Source organism: Eufriesea mexicana, unplaced genomic scaffold (assembly GCF_001483705.2).
Source record: "Eufriesea mexicana isolate 0111107269 unplaced genomic scaffold, ASM148370v2 scaffold3661, whole genome shotgun sequence".
NCBI lineage: Eukaryota > Metazoa > Arthropoda > Insecta > Hymenoptera > Apidae > Eufriesea > Eufriesea mexicana.
This window is the reverse complement of record NW_016911664.1, coordinates 127,907-134,451: the sequence shown is the minus strand read 5'-3', so window position 1 is coordinate 134,451 and position 6,545 is coordinate 127,907.

Here is a 6,545-nt window from a genome sequence, read left to right as displayed (position 1 = left end):
GAGCTTGTCTTCAAAGATCACCTCGACACCGTGTCCATTCCATCCAAAGCGACTTAATTAAGAGTTAATTAAGGGTTGCGTAATGCCGCAGTGTGTCTCGCTGATTGCCATCGGCCATTTTCGCCCGCGGGAGGATCACCGTGTCGGGCTTCGTGACGTGATTCGTAACGTCGACGAATCATCGATACGATTCGAATCTCCAGCACACGTGTCTTATACCTATAAACTGACTTGCGTTCACGGCGATAGCCGAAGCTTTGACAAACGTTGCATCCCCTATGCAACTCGGGGACGCAATTTTGCGGAGACGTTCATCGCGGTATCTCCTTTGATCGCAATATGTTTCTAGCTGGGATCATCTGGATAAAGGGGATTTTATCTTCGATGCTCGAGCGAGATGAGCGAGTTGTAAAGAGTTCTCCATGCGTTTCTGGTTTGAATATATGCTTGTTTACGAGACGTTGGGTTTGAGAACATTTCCTGTGAATTTATTCGACCGCGTTACTGCTGTTTCAAATAGGATTAAGTTTCTGGGGAAATTTTTGAAACACGATGATCTCTCGTATTTTAAATTTCAAAGAACCTGATATTATTCATTGAGATATTAGAAATTGGAATAACTTTAGTAATATCTATACTCCATGGAACATTAAAAATGACTAAGAATATTCTACGAATCGAATAAAATGGCGTTCTGAGAATGTGTCTGTACTCTGTCATCGCGGAGTAATTAAATAATTTATTCTTCTTTCTTGCCAATTATCCGAAATGTTTCGTTTCCTTTGTAATTTCGCGGTGAAATTTGCAGAAAAATGCGTGGAGCATTTGCACGGTTATTTCGGTTAGCCGCAAATTTATTCCACGTGGAACAAAATACGTTTCACTGCGAATTTAACGCAAGACAGATGGGTCGCTAGCTTCTGGGAAAAGATAAAGGCGAATGGACTCGAAGAATATTTCACGAGCCGCGAGAGTTCAGTCTGGGTCGTCAATTGTAATGCCGACGACTGTATGATAAACAGCTAAACCCGACTCCGATATTCGAGGTGCTGTTTCACGGAACGGGACGCAGTGTTCACCCTTGGAAGTTTATAAATATTGGCAGGCGCAATTTGCTTCCAGTTCGCCGACTTGGCTGGATGCCAGTTACATATTTACACCTGGAATTAAAGAGATTTTCGCTGATCATCCTCGAACTTTGCTTTTCCTGCGCGTTCTTTCTCGGCAGTTTTATCGTGGGCAAACAGCAATTTGTTCTCTGTCAGGCACGCAGATTCATCCTTGCATCCGAGAAATATTTATGGGAGAAAAATGAATACTTGGAAATGATTGATATTCGTAATGAATCGCGTGAACTTAGCTACCGTTTTACTGCCAGTAAAAATATAAATAAGAATCTTGATTATCTTCAGTTTGAATTGAATTTTGGTAACTTTACATTTCCTACGAGCGATGAAGGAATTATTGGCGTGTAAATAAATAAAGTATTTTCTTTGGCTGTTATCGAAGGACGGTGATAAAATCGAATTATGGTGGAAAATAACCGTGGACTGTCGATGACGAATTCTGGTCCTTGAAAGAAGCCATTTAATGGCCAATAATCGTAAGACAATTGCTATGTCTGCAAGGACATGGAACTCGTAAAAAGTATCCTTGATTACAGTCCAGAACTCGAGTCTACGTTAGATTTATAGGTATTTTCGCTGTTTAAATTACTTTTTAAGTAGATAATTGTTAGCAGATGATCAAAAAATAACGTCTAACTTTTATACCTTTATTTTACAACGAAGATCGTGTGTCTCGATTTCCGACTTTAATTCACGAATGAATTATGTTTTCTATTAGCGACAGTGCAAATTTCAAAATTTGCTTAGGTGAAATTTGGATTAGGTTTGGATTATGTTAGAATTATCCTATTTCCTCGATCTTCGAATGACTATCCACGCATATAGGACCTACGTTATCTACCATTTTCTTTGCTAAAATTTTATTGCAACTTGAAGCGTTTGATAAATTATTCAGCATGTCATAGATGGCACGATCAAACAGTACTTAACCTTAACGACGATAGAGCGTTTAGGAGACAAACAAGTCAAGGACGTAAAAATAAAACAAGTATATAAGAGCAGCAAGATGTAGTGGGTATGAGACAAAAGAATGAGAACATAGAGTATTTAGCTGTCCTTGTCCTCTGTTGCAAAAAGTCACAGCTTCGTAAAACAACGAGGCCAGAACATTTTTCTCTCAGACGTATCTCAGATCACCTTATAAATGGATATAATAACCCTTCTTTTATTTTCACGTGCTCTCTAACAGGGCTTTCAATTTGCTCCTACGTACAGAGTGGTTCCTACGGTTTGAGTAATTTTTCCTGAACATAGTTTTATAAGAACGGTCCATTAACTTCAGCTTGCTCGTAATTTATTTCTACGCCATTCGCCTTGTCTGGATTTCACTTTATTCGCTCTGGGATTCCATGTTATATATAAAATCTAACATTTCGGAAATCAAAAATTCGTATTTCTTAAAAATATAAGACAGACGAAATTATAAGGATAGGAAATTCTACTTTCTAGACCGACACTATGCTCATTACCACGAATGCGTCAGGAAAACGTGGCATGCAAGACCTCAGCTTCTTATAAGATGCTCTCCATGAGAAATTAAGAGGAAAATGTTATTTAAAATAGGGGTGGGTTTCTCGAAACTTTTGCACGCTTAAGGAACTTTCGAACTTCGAGAGTTTGAAACTTTGCAATTTTTTGTTTGTGAGTTGTATTTCTGAAGCGTAAGAGAATATACAAAGACATGTCTCATCGCTGTATTATCAACGAGTGTGCTCTAGAAAATTTTTCAGTATTTTCTAATTCATTTCAAAAGAATGATATTAATAATAAATTAATGAGACCATACAGAACGAGGATTTATAGAAAAATATATCCCTCTAATAACGAAATATTCCTCTCGCAAAATAAAATGGGTACTTCGACTTTCGTCCAAGAGTGTCGAAAGCTTCTCGACTCTCGAAAATTTTGAAATTTTCCAAAATTTAGCTTCGAATTGCGATCATAGGAAAATGGGGTTCCAAGGCATCGTGGAGTCAATGAATCATCGAAGGATCAGATTTCCGTGGAGACTAGGAACTTTCCTCGCGAATAGATCACTCCGCAAACACTTGCTCGTATAAAGGGGTGAAATGAAGAGGAATATCATCTTCCTCGCAGCGGAATGGCCTTTTGTCCAAGTTCTCTGTGTCACGTAACGAACGAAAATATATGGGGAATACACGGGTGCAGTAGTTTCGAGATATATTTAGGGATCGACCCTGTAACACTAGGCTTTTATCATCGACGCCGTAGACAGGGATGAGAGTTCCGAGAGATGTAGGAGCACCCTCGATTTATGGCAGTGCACAGTGTAATATAAGAGCACACGAGGTGGCAGGAAAAGCAGTGGAGATCTTGGGGTAGCTACGTAAGGGATACCTTCGTTCTCGGTTTTTCCCATCAGATCGATCTCGTTCTGGCTGTTAGCGTTGCCTATTGTCGGCGGAATTTCTTCTATTACTCGCAGACGATTCATTACTTAAGAGCTGGACTGCAATTTGTAAGTGACGGAAGCTGCGCTCGAAGAACTACGTCTTTTAGGAAATGAAAAATATTCATTGATCGAAGTTGCATTTCTTCTTTCCCCGCTTCGATTCACGGTTGATTTTGCTGGTTTTTTAACACTGGAAATACCAAAGTAGTTGGAACGACTGGTTTTGGAATCTTTGCTTCTGCAGTTAGTGAAAATGTACAGCTTTTGGTACGATCCACGTTGAGTTTTGCTGAGACAGAAATTTATTTTTATTATTTATATACTTATATCTGTATTTAAATACATATTATAGATTGGTAGTTTTAGTATTAGTAATTTTATGGGTTTTAGAAGTTTATTCACCATTTTTTATTTTTTTCAATTATTCCTAAATATGATACATTTAGTTTTATTATACATCCCGACAGTTTAGGAGAAATGTATCTATAATTACAGCTAAAACTAATAAATTACGGAGCTATAGAACCTATAGTACCATTATTTCTATATAAATAAAAATATCTGTCATCGTTGAAAGCTTCTCACGAGGTTCTGACTAGGTAGCAAAAACGTTAATAACTAGGCTGAAGAAACGAGAGAGGGATGCTACTCGATATCCGTTGACGTGTCAGAATCGGGACTCGTAATGACGATTGGTTGCAAGATAAATGTCCCGTGAATCCCGTTTCGAGACTAATCCAAAAGAATCTGGATCGCGTAGGGGTAGAATAGGGGAAGAAAAACGTCTCATGGAATGGTCCTCGGGGAACTTTAACTACGTGCTCGAAGAGGTGGTTGTTAGAGGAAAGATTCTCGGACGATCGATCGATCCTATCTTGGCTGGCAAATATAATCAAATACTTTCGCGTGACAGCCTCGTATACAGGCTATTCTCGATTTCGTGGTCGCAATTGCACAAGGAACATACCGGTGTTCTGATCCATAAAACATGATGGCGTCGAGGAAACGAGGAAACTGTCTCTTTTGAAGAAGGGTTAAGCGAAGCAAATGTTCGTTCAAGCTTATGTTTCTCGTTGCGAGTAACGCGTCCCTCCTCGAAATTCGGTCCGATTGTTTCGTGCCAAAATTTATACACGAGCCAGAGAATTCCTTGTCCTATTTTGTTACATCGAAAAATAGGTGTTGAGAAAAGAAATGTTCGGTTTATTTAGAATTACCCTCGATTGCACGAATAGGGGAGAAATGACAGCGTGAAATGACAGCAGTTTGATTTCAGTAATTTAAAATTCCGAAAAGCGTTAAATCTCGTGATCGCAGATCGAATGAGAAGGAAATATGGAGTTTATTTAGTATTATCTGAGATCTTAGCGGAACGTATTTGTATGGAAGTATCAGATAAATAGGCGGAAGAAGGGGAGGATAAAAATGGCAGCGCGGAACGAAAGCAATTTTTACTTGTCTCGCATTTAAAATTCAAGGCGTGTTATCGAGAGTGGCAGACCGTTTAAGATGAGAAATGTGTTAAGTCACGTCTTATACACATGATATAAAGTACTTCGAATTGGACGTATCTGGGGTAGTTGGAAGCATTTACCTTTCCACTTCGAGGCTACCTTCTTCCAAGTTTCTTACTTCCCTCGTTCGCCATAATTAAATTCCTCTCGGCTCCAACCTCCTTGGTACTCTGGGTCTAACGGATATATTCGTCAGTCGAAAAAGTACCGTCATTTTACTAACACGCTTACTTACATTCCTTCTTGACAGAATATTAACAAGTGACAAGACTAATTCGACTAAACGCCTATCTCACTCTTCGTTTTACACCTAATCGAGTCGCTGGTAAGGTCGACTGGGAATCCAAGTGGAAAAATATTAATATCCACTAACTTATAGTCCAAAATAACACGTGACACCTCTTGCAAATCCAATCTCGCTTACCTCGAAATTTCGAACCGTAAGTAAATAAAACATCAGCTCTGCGTTTCACCCTTATAACCACATTTGTCGAAGAACGAGCGTGACGCACGGTCCAAAGGGAAGCAGTTTGTGGTATCTCCAGGTTCCTTTCCACTCCTGGATCATCGAATAATCTCGCAAATCCCTGACCCTTCGGAACACGAGCCCTGTGCTTCCTCGATATCACGATTACGTTAGCCTAATGCGGTCGGGTCGAACGTTCGCACGTCCGAAACAGTCAGAACGAATCGGTTGGACACGTTTGTACAAGTTAGTTGTCCATTGAAATTGGCGTTCCATTGAAATTTGGCCGGTGTCAAGGAGAACGGTCCTCGGTTGTCAGTGTCCAACTTTGCGCCCTGAAGTTGGGATTTTGGCGAGCCGTGGTTGATGTCGTGGGGCGAGTGCATGCCTCTGCATGTTTCCGGAGAATGTCATGTAGTATTTACGATGCGTCTTCGAGGCACGACGACACGACGGATTGAAATGTCAGGTCCCCGTGGCCGCGCAACGGGACGAGCATTTGTGCGTTACGCGCCACACGCCAGCCCTAATTAGCATGTTAAAGTTTCACGGCTGCACGTGAGATCACGCACGAGTCTCATTCAGATCCGTATACTTATTTACTCTCTGTACGTTCTCGCCTCCTTCTTCCGCTTCGCCATTCCCTTTTCGGCCCTCTCTATGCGCTCGTTACCGTGTGCCATCGACCATGTGTTCGTTATATCTGCGTTGCATGATTGTGCGATGGAAGACGCGTTCACTGGGATGATCGATGCGAACGAATCTTCCAGGCAGGAAATTTTCAGGCTACCTGAAATCGATTTCCGTTCCCAGGGCTGCCGTTTTTACCATTATATCCGCGCGATCCAATGTTTTCCTAAAACTTGCTCTAGATCTTGGGATATTTAATTTCTGCCTCTGTCGATCGTTCGGTAATTCTTCGATCTCTCCTCTATGCTCACCCCTGCGAGTTTAGAGATTTAAAGAATCTACCGAAATAAAGGATCTGGAATATTTCACGAACGTCGACGGTGCGTAAATATTTC